Source organism: Symphalangus syndactylus, chromosome 4 (assembly GCF_028878055.3).
Source record: "Symphalangus syndactylus isolate Jambi chromosome 4, NHGRI_mSymSyn1-v2.1_pri, whole genome shotgun sequence".
Lineage (NCBI taxonomy): Eukaryota > Metazoa > Chordata > Mammalia > Primates > Hylobatidae > Symphalangus > Symphalangus syndactylus.
Genome location: NC_072426.2, coordinates 57991641 through 58006313, shown reverse-complemented (window position 1 = coordinate 58006313; position 14673 = coordinate 57991641).

Genomic DNA, 14673 nt, shown 5'->3' with positions numbered 1-14673 from the left:
CTTTTGGCAGTTCTTTGTAGTTCTCCTTGTAGAGATCTTTTGTTCCTTAGTTAGATGTATTCCAAGATTTTTTTTTATATGTGGCTATTGTAAATGGCATTGTATTCTTGATTTGGCTCTCAGCGTAAACATTATTTTTGTATAGAAATTTTAGTGATTTTTATACATTGGTTTCATATCCTGAAACTTTACTGAAGTCATTTATCCATTCCAGGAGCCTTTTGGCAGATTCTTTAGGTATATCCTAAGTATAGGACCTTAACATCCATGAAAAGAGATAGTTTGACTTATTCTTTCCCTATTGGGATGCCATGTGTTTATTTCCCTTGCCTGATTGCTCTGTCTAGGCCTTCCAGTACTGTGTTGAATAGGAGTGGTGAGAGTAGGCATCCTTGTCTTGTTCCAGTTCTTCAGGGGTATGCTTCTAGTTTTTGCCCTTTTAGTATGATGTTTGTTATGGGTTTGTCATAGACAGGTCTTTTTGTTTTGAGTTATTTTCCTTTGAAGCCTAGTTTATTGATGATTTTCATTAAGGAGTGTTGGATATTGTCTAATGCTTTTTCCACATCTATTGAGATAATCATATGATTTCTGTTTTTAATTCTGTTTATGTGGTGAATTACATTTATTGTTTTGCATATGTTGAATCACTCTTGCATCCCAGGAATGAAGTCTATTTGATCATGGTGAATTAACTTTTTAATATGCTGTTGAATTCAGTTTGTTGATATTTTAAGGATTTTTGCATCTACATTCATCAAGGACACTGGCCTGTAGTTTTCCTTTTTGTGGTTGCTTTGCCAGGTTTTTGTATCAGGGTGATGGTGGCTTCATAGAATGGGTTGAAGAGTCCCTCATCAATTTTTTGGACTAGTTTTAGTAGTAGTGGTAACAGCTCTTCTTGTATGTGTTATAGAATTTCTTTATGAACTCATCTGGTCTGAGGTTTTTTTTTTTGGTTGCTAGTTTTGTTATCACTAACTCAATTTCGGACTTGACATTGATCTGTTCAGTGTTTCAATTTCTTCCTTATTCAGTCTTGAGATATTATATTTCCAGTAATTTATGCATTTTCTTTTGATCTTCTGGTTTACCTCTAGAGATGTTCATAATCTCTAAGGCCATTTTGGATTTCTGTGGGATTGGTTGTAATGTTGAGGGAAGAGAGAGACCCACTCATATTGTTTTATATTGTTTTATACTCAGTACCTGTTTTAAGAAAAAAACAAGGAAGTGAAATCAAAGACTAGAAGCCCGGCGCCAGGCCCAAAACCAGGTTTAGGCCTGCCTGGCCTAAACCTAGTAGTGAAAAATCAACTCATGACTTAGAACTCGATGTTACCCATGGATTTCAGGCATTGTATGGAAGAATATTGTGAAACCCCCTGCTCTGTTCTGTTTCACTCTGACTACCAGTGCATGAAACCCCTGTCACGTATCCCCTAGATTGCTCAATCAATCACAGCCCTTTCATGTAAAATCTTTAGTGTTGTGAGCCCTTAAAAGGGACAGAAATTGTGCACTCGGGGAGCTTGGATTTTAAGGCAGTAGCTTGCTGATGCTCCCAGCTGAATAAAGCCCTTCCTTCTACAACTCGGTGTGTGAGAGGTTTTGTCTGCGGCTTGTCCTGCTACAATGTCACCTTTGCCATTACTGATTGTGCTTAGTTGGATCTTCTCTGTTGTTTGATAATCTAGCTGGCAGTCTGTTGATCTTGTTTATCCTTTCAAAGTGCCAACTTTTGGTTTCATTAATCTTTGGTACGAATATATGTGTCTCAATTTAGTTCAACTCTGCTCTGAGTATAGTTATTTCTTTCCTTCTGCTAACTTTGGTATTAGTTTGTTTTTGTTTTTCTGGTTCCTCTAGGTTTCAGGTTAGATCATTAATTTGATATATTTCTATCTTTTTGATGTAGGCATTTAGTGCTATAAACTTTGCTCCTAACACTGCTTTTTCTACATCCTTGAGATTTTGATATATTGTATCTGTGTTTTCATTTATTTATTTATTTTAATTTCTGCCCTACTCTCTTTGTTTACCCAAAAGTTATTTAGGAGCAATTTGTTTAATTTCCATTTATTGATGTGGTTTTGAGAGCTCTTCTTGGTACTAATTTCTATTTTTATTCCACTGAAGTCTGAGAGTATGGTTGGTATCATTTCAATGTTTTTGAATTTATTGAGACTTGCTTTATGGGCAAGCATGTGGTGGATAACGGAGTATGTTCTATGTGCAGATGAGAAGAATGTATATTCTGTGGTTGATGGGTAGAGTATTCTCTAGCTGCATATGAAGTCCAATTGGTCAAGTGTTCAGTTTAAGTCCAGAATTTATTTGTTAGTTTTCTGCCTTGATGATCTGTCTAATATTGTAAGTGGATTGTTGAAGACCTGCATTATTATTATGCAGCTATCTATGTCATTTCTTATGTCTAATTGTGCTTATTTTACGAATGATGGTGCTCCATTGTTGGATGCATATATATTTAAGATAGTTAAGTCTTCTTATTGAATTGAACTCTTTATCATTATGTAATGACCCTCTTTGTCTCTGGTTCCTGCTGTTGGTTTAAAGTATGTTTCATCTGATATCAGAATAGTGACTCTGGCCCTTTATTGCTTTCTGTTTGCGTAATAGATATTTCTCCAACCTTTTATTTGAGCCTATGGGTGTCACTGCATGTAAGATGGATCTCTTGGAGATAAGGACAGCTGGGTCCTGTTGTTTATCCAACTTCCACTCAGTGCCTTTTAATTGGGGGCATTTCAATCATTTCCATTCAAGGTTAACATTGATATTTGAGGTTTTGATCCTATTGTGAAATTGTTAACTTGTTACTTTGTCATTTCTATTGTGTGTCTGCTTTACAAGGTGTGCGGACTATGTACTTAAGGGTATTTTTCTGGGAGCAAGTATTGTTCTTTTTTTCCCATGTTTACAATTCCCTTGGGGGTCTCTTGTAAGGCTGGTATAGTGGCAAAAAGTTCCCTAGTGCTTGCTTGTATGGAAAATCTGTTATTTCTCCTTTGCTTATGAAGCTTAGTTTGGTGGCATATAGAATATTTTTGGAATTTCTTTTAGGGATGCTAAAAATAGGCCCCTAATCTCTTCTTGCTTCAGGTTTTAAAAAAAACTTGAAGTCATATACAGTATTCTGTAGTTTGTAGAATTTTCTTTCTTAATAAGCATAAATTTATGTACTTACATACCCGTTTTTAAAAACATGTATTTAACAAACATTTTAAATGCATTTAAAAACAACGTATGTAACAAAATACACACCAATTAAAATTTAAATAGAAATTCTGAAATGGAGGTGAGAAATTCAATTCTATTTTTTCAAAAATAATTTATGCTTATACAAATCATTTAAAATATATTGTGTATATGCCGAATTCAGTCAGCTACACAAATTATTGGTTAAACTTGATGTATGTTGTTCTTTTGTTAATAAGTCATTTTCTAATGAATATTCTATACCCAAGTTTCAAATGAAATCCCACTCTCCTACTCTGTTTTTAATATTATAAATATTTGAAGAAATATGTTCATATTCTTGAGATGAAGTCAGAAGAATTTTTTTACTGAAACCTGTATTATTCAAAAAATAATTTATTTCTATACCATATCATTTTACACTGTCTTAGTGAATTTATTTAGGAAACGTATATGTTGTATCATATTTTTAATAGTTGAACTTCAGTAAGGAGCTATTTTTTCACTATAGAATATTTTTTTAAAAAGCTGAAGTATGCTGTTTGTGATATTTTGTCTATGTCAATATTCAAGGAATCATTTCACATAGTTTAGTATAAATTAGTTAAGCTAACTTCCCTTCACTTTTTTCTGTTGTTGTTTTTACACCTTTTGTGAGGAAATTAAAAACGTTCCTTCAAAAGAGTTCCTTTTCTTATATAGCAAAGATAGAAATCCTTGTCCTTCCTGGTGCAAAAGGAAAGGGGAGAGTAGATAAATGTACATTACATTGATGTGAGGGAAAAATAGATGCTTTATGGGAGACACAAAATAGAGCAAGTGATTTATGTCTTTGTAGATTATAAATCAAACCGTAACTAACGATTGAAAACCATGTTGTCATTAAAAATTTCATAAATGTTTTCTGAAACTACTGTTTTTCTCTGCCATACAGTCTATGCCAGACACCACGATTGCCAATGCTTTTTTCAAATAGACGGGTGTTTCCTGTTTACTTTCCTCTTAACTAATCTATGAAGGCTTATATGGGAAGTATTCAGTTTATTCACCTATGAAATTAATTTTGCTGCTGCAAATAAATTTGCTTAGTTTAAAAACATCATGGGATATATCAAGATTAACTTTATTATCTAAGATTGAAAAGATGTAATTATACCTTTTTTATTTTTTTATTTATTTATTTTTTTTTTTGAGACGGAGTCTTGCTATTTCACCCAGGCTAGAGTGCAGTGGTGTGATTTTGGCTCACTGCGACATTTGCCTCCTGAGTTCAAGCAATTCTCCTGTCTCAGCCTCCTAAGTAGCTGGGATTACAGGCATGCGCCACCATGCCTAGCTAATTTTTTTGTATTTTTAATAGAGATGGTCTTGAACGCTGGTCTTGAACGCCTGACCTCGTGATCCACCCACCTCAGTCTCTCAAAATGCTGGGATTACAGGCTTAAGCTACCACATGTGGTCAATTATATCTTATTAAAACAACAGACTGATCATCTTAACATTGTAAAAAAAGATTCGCATTTATTGTTTACTTTACATTTTATAGAATAAACAAAATTTTGTGTAAATATGTTCTTTATTTTAAAATCACTACTGCCAAAATATTAAAATATGAAGGCTTATAAAAGATCATGACTTTAATATTTCAGCATATATAAATGAATTGGTTGTATCAATTTCATATAAAAATGTTTATTACCAAAACAAGTATGGTAAATCATACTTGTTTTATACTTTGTTACATTACATCATTCAATATTTTTCAGTCACACTATAATAATTTAGAATTTAGTTGTGTACATTTTAAAAGTTTTACTTTTTTAAAATGCGGCTATACCTTTAATTTTTAAAGCAGGCTATTTGAAAATGAAAGACAACTTGAATATTATTTATTCTCCCTGTAGGAAAGAAAGTCACGATTAGCCAGGCATGGTGGCACATGCCTGTAATCCCAGATACTCGGGAGGCTGAGGCAGGAGAATCTCTCGAACCTGGGAAGAGGAGGTTGCGGTGAGCCAAAATCGCGCCACTGCACTCTAGCATGGGCAACAAGAGCAAAACTCTGTCTCAAAAAAAAAAAAAAATAATAATAATAATAATAATAATAATAAAGAAAAGAAAAGAAAACAAAGAAAAGTCATGATCCTGTTATTTGGTTGTATTACCTAAACCGTTTCAAAACGTAATAACCTCTATACATCAATCTTATCTTTATATATAAAATTCTCCAAGCAATCTGAATATTGGACAAATACAAAGTTTAGCAATTGAATTATTTAGACAAAATAGTTATTAAAATAAAATAGCATGAATCATAGAAATAGTTTAAGATATATATGGATGTTAATATCTTTCAATGTTCAAAGACAAATGTCCTTAATACTTTGTAAATTGGGTATCAACACCTTCATTTAGAAGAAATTTATATTATTATACATATTTTCCCACAAAATGGTACATAATGTTTGCTTGTAAGTTATATTTATGCAATACACATTTTTTACTAGATCAAGTATAACCTAACCCATTTTAATAGGATAAAAAGTTTTGATAACAAAGGTAACAATATGAATGATATGTTCAATCTCTTTACTCTTTTCTATGCTCATAAACTAAACTCCTCTAAGAATTTATAATGTGGGAAGTTTCAAATGTTTTGAATCTTCAGTTCATCAATCTTACTTTTAAGTATCTGTTGAAATCTGCCAGAAAAAAATAGATTACATTATTCTAGATTATTTAGGATTAATGAAAGGATTTTTTTCCCTTGAGTCTCAAAACTGTGTTAATACAGTCAAAATTTAAATGCAATTTTAAGTAGGAAGACCACAAAATTAGCTGAACACCTTAAACATAAAATTTAATATCAAAGTATTTATGGCTAGATAGGGACATATATAATTGCACTTCATTTTATTCTAATGAAATATAAACTAAAATTATTTTAACAGTGTATCATAGTTAACAGAGTAAAATAGTCTTCATCTCTAACCTCCCAAGAATTTTCCAAATGGAGGAATAGAAAATAAAACATATAGCAGGAGAGAATTTAGCTCAAAGGTAGAGCATGGGACTGCAGATCAAGAAAATAAAACATATAATGTAGATATTAACCAATGTCATTTTACCAACTTTGCTGTCAAAGACAATGTTTTTGTAATTATCTGGAAAAATGTGTACAATATTGTCAAGTATTTGTGTTTGGAACTTCATGAGTTATATTCTTTCACCTGACACATATTTCAGTCTTACTATATATTTTATCAATAGAATAAATTAGAGAAAATCTAAGATTCTGACTTCATGAATCTTACAATATAATACTGATACAACTGTAAGTAAAATAGTTATACAAGTGAGTGCATTTTACTAATTTTTACAGCTGTTTTTAAAGGAAGGTACAGGTATCAACAGTGGTTATAACTAGAGAAATTAACTGACCTGTGGGGTGTCAAATAAGGATTTATGAAGATATGATGAGAATCAAACCCAGCAATAAATAAGAACCATAATATGACATGGCCAAGCAGTGTTACATCAGGAATTCAAGATTGATTTTTTATATGAAAACTAATCAATGCAATTCTACATATTAAGAGATTATAGGCCGGGCGCGGTGGCTCACGCTTGTAATCCCAGCACTTCGGGAGGCCGAGGCGGGTGGATCACGAGGTCAGGAGATGGAGACCACGGTGAAACCTTGTCTGTACTAAAAATACAAAAAAAAAATTAGCCGGGCGTGGTGGTGGGCGCCTGTAGTCCAAGCTACTCGGAGAGGCTGAGGCAGGAGAATGGCGTGAACCCGGGAGGAGGAGCTTGCAGTGAGCCGAGATTGCGCCACTGCACTCCAGCCTGGGCGACAGAGAGAGACTCCGTCTCAAAAAAAAAAAAGAGATTATAAAAAAGTATTTGGCACAACTGAAAACTTATTCATGCTGAAAAATCAGAAAGTTATAAATAAAATTGAACTTCAAGCTAATAAAGGATATGCATAAAATATTTAAAATTAATATTGTATTTACTAGTAACAGATTGAATGCTATCTCTATGAATTCAAGAAGAGTAAAAAGGTCCACTCTCACCACTGCTCTTTGTTATTACAAAAAGATCCTAAGCAGGGCAGTAATGCAAAAAAAATAGCACATATTTCCAATTTTGCAGATATAGTAAACTTATGCAAAATTGGAATTAAAAAGTCTTTTAAACTATGTTTATAAGCAAAAAACATGATTATTCAGCAAATCCCATTCAACAAAAATGCTGTGAGAAAAAAGAAAATTTAACAAGATTTTAGAATATCATGCCAATATTGAAAAAAACTACACTTTTATACTATAAACACATGATTGGGAATTCAAATTCAAAAAGATAAATTTTCAATTCACCATAGGATGCAAAAGTATGAAATGATTAAGGATATGTAAAATAAAACATGTAGATGATCTTTACAATGAGAAGTCCAAATGTCACAAAGAGAAATTAAGACATAGCTATGAAACATTTATATATTGAAAATATCAATATTGTTAAAATTTAAATTATCTTAAAATTATTCTATCAATTTAATACAATTACAATAAAAATTCCAGTTAACTAATTCTTGGTGAAATTAACATACTCATTACAAACTTTATATCTGAATGTGCACGTCATAGAATAGCCAATTTAAAAAAAAATTAGAGAAAATATGGAGGACTTCCCTTACATGATTTATTTCGCATATTTCTGTAAATCTAAACTGATCAAAACAGTATAGTAGTAGTATTAGTATAAAGAGAGATAGGTTAATGAAGCAAAATAGACTGTCTCAAAAATACCTGAATATATGTGGCCAGTTGATTTCTGAAAAAAGGTGTTAAGGAAATTTAATGGAAAAGAAATCGTTTTTAAAGAGTTTAAAGTGCACTGAATCTGTAGATTGCTTTTGGTCAGAATTGTCATTTTAACTGTATTGATTTATCTAATCAATGAGCATCAGAATTTTTTTTTTTCATTTGTTTGTGTCATGTATGACTTCTTTCATTAGTGTATTCCAGAGATCTTTCACTTCTTTGGTTGAATATACACCTATGATTTCAATTTCATTAACTTTTCCCTGTTCAATATGATGTTGGCTATGGGTTAGTTATATACAGCTTCTGTTATTTTGAGGTATATTCCTTCAATGCATAGTTTGTTAAGGGTTTTTATCATGAAGGGATGCTGATTTTTATTGAAGGTTTTTTCTGCATCTATTGAGATATTCTCAATTTAAAAATCTGCTTATATAGTGAATTACATTATTTATTTGCATATGTCAAACTATTCTTGCATTCTGTGGATAAAACCTACTTGGTCATGGTGTATTATATTTGTGATGCATTGTTGGATTTGGTTTGCTAGTCTTTTGTTAAGGATTTTTTTCATCTATGTTCACCAGGGCTATTGGCCTGTACTTTAGTTTTTGTTGTTGTGTCCTTGCCTGGCTTTGGTATCAGGGTGATACTGATTTTGTAGAATCAGGGAGGATTCTCTCCTCTTTGAGTTTTTGGAATAGTTTCAGTAGAATTGGTACCAGCTCTTCTTTGTACATCTGGTAGAATTCAGCTGTGAATCCATCTAATCCTGGGCATATTTTTTGGAAGAATTATTATTATTGATTCAATTTCACTGCTTATTGATTTTTCAGAAATCCTGTTTCTTCCTGGCTCAATATTAGAAGGTTGTATGTTTCCAGGAATTTATCTATTTCCTTTAGGTTTTTAAACTTATGCATATAGAAATGTTCATAGTAGTCTCTGATGAACTTTTGTATTTCTGTGGTATCAGTTGTAATGTCACCTTTGTTTCTGATTGTGCTTATCTTAGTCTGCTGTCTTATTTTCTTGGTTATTCTAGCACGTAGTGTATTGATTTTGTTTATATTTTCAAATAACCAACTTTTTCTTTCATTGATCCTCTGACTTGTTTTAATGCTATCAAATTGATTTAGCTCTTCTCTGATCTTTTTTGTTTTTTTTTCTTCTGCTACCTTTGGGTTTTGTTTGTTCTTGGTTTTTCTAGTCCTGGAAGTGCAACACTAGGTTGTTAATTTGTGATTTTTCTATCTTCTCGATATAGTCATTTAATGCTATAAATTTCCCTCTCAGCACTGCTTTTGCTCTATTCCAGAGGTTTTTGATGTTGGATCTCTACTTTCATTTGTTTCGAAAAGTTTTTAAATCTCTCTCTTTATTCTATCGGTGATCCAAAGATAATTCAGTCATATGTTCTTCAACTTCCATGCATTTTTATGGTTATGAGACTTCCTCTTGTTATTTATTTCCAGTTTTATTCCACTGTGGTCTGAGAAGATACTTGATATGATTTTAATTTTTGAAATGTATTGAGACTTGTTTTGTTACCTAGAATATGGTCTTTTTGGAGACTGTTCCATGCCCAGATAAGAAGAATGTATATTCTGCGGTTGTTGAGTAGAATGTTTTGTAAATGTCTTGTTAGGTCCATTTGGTCTAGAGTTCAATTTAATTCCAGTGTTTCTTTGCTAGTTTTCTGCCTTGATGATCTGTCTAGTGCTGTGAGTTGGGCTATTATTATATTGCAGTCTATCTCTTTTCTCAGGTCTAGTAGTATTTGTTTTATGAATCTTAGTACTCCAATGTTGGATGCATATATATTTAGTATTATCTTCTTGTTGAGTTGATCTGTTTATCTTTATATAATGACCATCTACTGGAGGCCATTATCTTAAGTGAAGTAACTCAGAAAAAAGAAAGCTAAACATTGAATATTCTCACTTGTAAGTGGGAGCCAAACAATGGATACATATGGACATACAGAGGGGAATAATAGACATTGGAGAATAATAGACATTGAAGACGCCAAAGTGTGGGAGAATGGTAGAGGGGTGAGTGATGAGAAATTACCTATAGAGTACAATTTACATTGATCAGATAATAATTACACTAAAAACCCAGTCTTCACCAATAAGGAATATATCTGCATAACAAAAATGCACTTGAACTCCCTAAATCTATTTTTACAAGGGTTTGAAAAGATGACAAAAATAAAATTCAACCATTTTCTTATGCTACTTATAAAAATGAATTAAAAATTAGTTATAAAAACTAAAACTTCTCTAGGCCATCATAGGACACAGTAATTATAACTTTAACAGTGGTCAAAAGATATTTTAATTAGAACAAAAATGTGGAAACAATTTTAAAAATTGATAAATTGTACGTCTTTAAAATTAAAATATTTGTTCTTCAGAGACACAGTTAAAAACATGAAAGAACCAGGCGTGGTGGCTCATGCCTGTAATCCCAGCACTTTGGGGGGCCGAGGCAGGCAGATCACAAGGTGAGCAGATCAAGACCGTCCTGGCTAACATGGCGAAACCCTGTCTCTACTAAAAATACAAAAAATTAGCTGGGCGTGGTGGCACGTGCCTGTAGTCCTAGCTACTCAGGAGGCTGAGACAGGAGAATCACCTGAACCTGGGAGGTGGAGGTTGCAGTGAGCCGAGATCCTGCCACTGCACTCCAGCCAAAAAGAACGTGAAAGAATCACAAAATGACTGAGAAGACATGCACAATAGAGTTAGATGATGGGCATGCTTCCTAAATATACAAAATATATTTAAAATTTCATAATTGGAAATCAAAAACTCAATAAAAACTCAATAAAATTGATTAAAATATTTACACCAGACATTTCACAAAAGAAGACAAAGAAACGGTCAATAAAAAAAGTTCAGCATCATGATTTATATGGTAAATGCAAATTAAAACACAATAAAATGGCCACTATATACCCATTAGAATTGTTAAAATGAGAAAGGCTGACATTACCAAAAGTTGGTGAGGATATAGAGTAACTGGAAGTTTTATATATTCCTTGATGAATGCAAATGATTCCACTCTTTTGCAAACAGTTTGTCTGTTGTTTAAAAAGTTAAAATTGGACTTACCATCTGAATCAGCAATTTCACTATCATGTTATTTCCTACAAAATATAAAATACCCACAAAATTGTATGCAAACATTTACAATGTTATTAAAACCTTGCAAACATAAGAAGTAAATATATGTTAACAGGCAAATGGACAAATTGTAAAAAATCACCTAATGGAATACTACTCAACAATGAAGATAAGTAAATTAAGATATTCCTATGTTATATAGTTTACCAATACAATTTAACATCAAAATATACTAGACTCAGATGTGTTATTACTACATTTATATAAAATATTAACAATTCAAAATCTCATCTATTATGACAGAAGACAGATCTGTGATTGCCCTGAGATGAATAAGATGTACTTTGCTGAGAAGGGGTGCCCTTCTCAGGGCACTTTTACAATAAAAATAGAACCTTTTACAGGTAGAAATGTCACATATTTTGACTGTGGTGGTAGTGTAGAGGTAAACAAATTAATAAACATTATTAAGCTGTGGACTGTAGATTAATATTTTATTGCATTTTAACTATTCTTTAGAAAGTTGAAAGAAGACAAAAAATGTAATAAAGGTTAATTTACAGAATTAATTAAAATGGAGTATACAGATAACTGGATTTCATTCTTTCAGCAATACAAAAGCCAGTTATTCTACATTGTACTTTAATGGCTAGAGGACAGAAATACATATTACTAATTTCTTATGTTTCCACTTTGTGCAATATTTCTTCAAAATATTATTTAAAAATAGATTAATATTTGTACAAAAGTTGTGAAAATACTATAGTAATTTCTATTGCTAGCATCAAACATTAGCCTGGTATATTTGTAATAACTAATGAATAAATATTGATATATTACTAATAAGTGAAGTCCATACTTTATTCAGAATTCTTAATTTTTACCTGATGTTCATTTTCCCTTTTAGAAGCCCACTCAAGATAACACATTACATTTAGACAGCATGTGTCTAAATCAGTGCTCAGCCTTACCTTGTTTTTTATTACCTTCATAGTGTTCAGAAGTGCTGGTCAGATGTTTTGTAGACTGTCCTAAATTATAAATTAACTGTATTTCCTATGTTTAGGCTGAAATAATTTTTGGCAGCGGAGGAGAAAGATTCAAGAGGTAAAATGTCATTCTTATATCAACATGACTTATTATTGCTGATGTTAACCTTAATTATCTGGCTGAGATTACGTTTGTCACATTTCTCCACTTTAAAGTTATTCTATTTTCTCTTTTTTCATGAAACACTTTAGAAGGATGTCATTATGCAGTGGCCACACTAAAGGTGTGAGGAGTTAAGTTCCAGCTCAGTGAGGGTGTATTATCTACTTAAATAATTTGGAATTTGTCTATATGGGTGATTTATCTATTTACTCCATTTATTAAAGAAATTATTTTTAAATTTCAGAATGGATTTATGAATATGTATTTTATACTTTGGGTGATAATTCTACACAATATTTTAAATTTTTTTCCTACTCAATTTGTTCCAGCCTTGTGTGCTGGGAACACTTTCAGTTGGCTTATTTGTCTATTTGACAAGCCTCATCATTGTTTCTGATGCTACAAGATGTATAAAGCTCTTCTTCGGTATTCTGTACCCCAGTCTTAGACTCAGCTATTTTTCCTGTGTGCCCTTCTTTCTCATATTTGAAAGTGTTGTATAAAACCAACATCTAGGTACTAGATGGATGTGCTTGTTGTTAGTTAGGTTGTCTCTAGGCCCTCTAAGTTGACAGAGCAAAGAAATACACGTGTATATATTAACCATGCATATACAAACTTCTATAAATATGTGTATATATATTTATATATATATATATTATATATACCAACCTGTATATATATTAGGGTATATGAAAGTGCATACTGAATTCTCTGACTCTAATCTAATACTTCAAAATAATTTCAGTCATCTACATTTCTTGTCTGTATGCTCCAATTTCAACAGCGAGAAATCTGTCACCACCATAATTCACTTAATTTCCTAACTATACTGCACATGTACGGCAGTATCAGAATTGTTATCTTGTACTACTATGTTAAACAATTTTACCAAATATATTACTATGCTTATGTATAGCCCCGTTTGCCATTAGTCTTACAGTTTTCCTTTGTCTCTAAAGTTACTTAGGCCAGTGATAGACTTTGGCTGTGTGTCCCAACCAAATCTCATGTTGAATTGTAATTCTTGATGTTGCGGAAGGGACCAGGTGCGAGGTGATTGGATCATGGGGGCAGAATTACCCCTTGTTGTTCCCATTATAGTGATTGAGTTCTCATGAGATCTGATGGTTTAAAAGTGTGTGGTACTTTCCCCTTTACCCTCTGTCTCTCCCTCTCTGCCATTTGAAGAAGGTACTTGCTTCCCCTTAGGCCTTCTGCCATGATTATAAGTTTCCTGAGGCCTCCCAGGCATGCATCCTGTGCAGCCTGTGGAACTGTGGGTCAATTAAACTTCTTGTCTTCACAAATTTACCCAGTCTTAGTTAGTTCTTAATAGCAGCGTGAGAACAGACATTAGACCATTGCTGAATTAACAGACAGCAACTTTTCTCCTACCCTCTTCAGTGAGTTAATTTTATACATTTGTTATATGGTTAGACTCTTTTGTCTGCATTTAATCCTGGGGTGCCATGGCCTCCTAAATATTTTTTAATCTTCATAAAATAGGCTTACTTCATATAGTAAGTTTTTATGCGTTTTTAAAAATATTTAGTGTTATCTACTACTGTTGTAGTACCACACAAAATCATTTTGCCACCCTAAAATCTGCTCTTTAGTTATTCAACTCACTTCAAGCCCTGAACCCCTCCCAGCAAATTATCTGTTTACCATATCTATGGTCTTGCTTTTTCTAGAACGTTATATAAACAATATCATACAATATGTAGCCTTTCTGAGTAACTTCCTTCACTTTGTAATATGAATGTAATATTCACTCATGTTTTTGCATTGCTTGATGGTTTATTTCAGCACTGAATAGTATTCTAGTATATGGTTATACCATACTTTGTTTATCCATTTCTGGGAAGATTACTAAAGATTAAATTTATTTATTTGTGTAGATTATCAAATGTATATTGTTTCTTGAATCTGCATTGTAATTATAGAGCTTTAGAATTTACTTTCTGTATTGATTTGCTAGGACTACTATACAAAGTACCACAAGTTGGGTGAATTAAAGAATATTAATTTATTGTCTAAATAGTTCAGGAACCTAGTAGTATGAGATCAAGGTGACAGCAATGCTGTATCTTTTTAATGCTGTGAGGAAGAATTTATTCCAAGGAAATCTTTGGAATGCCTGGCTTGTAGATACATCATGCAACCTCTGCTTTCCTGTTCAAATGGCATTCTATCTGTAAGCATATCTGTTTTAAACTATCCTCTTTTTATAACAACACCTGTCATACTAGATTGGGTCCCACCCTACTCCAATATGAACCCATGATAATTGAATGAATTACATGTGAGATTATTGCATTCCCATACAGGTTCAC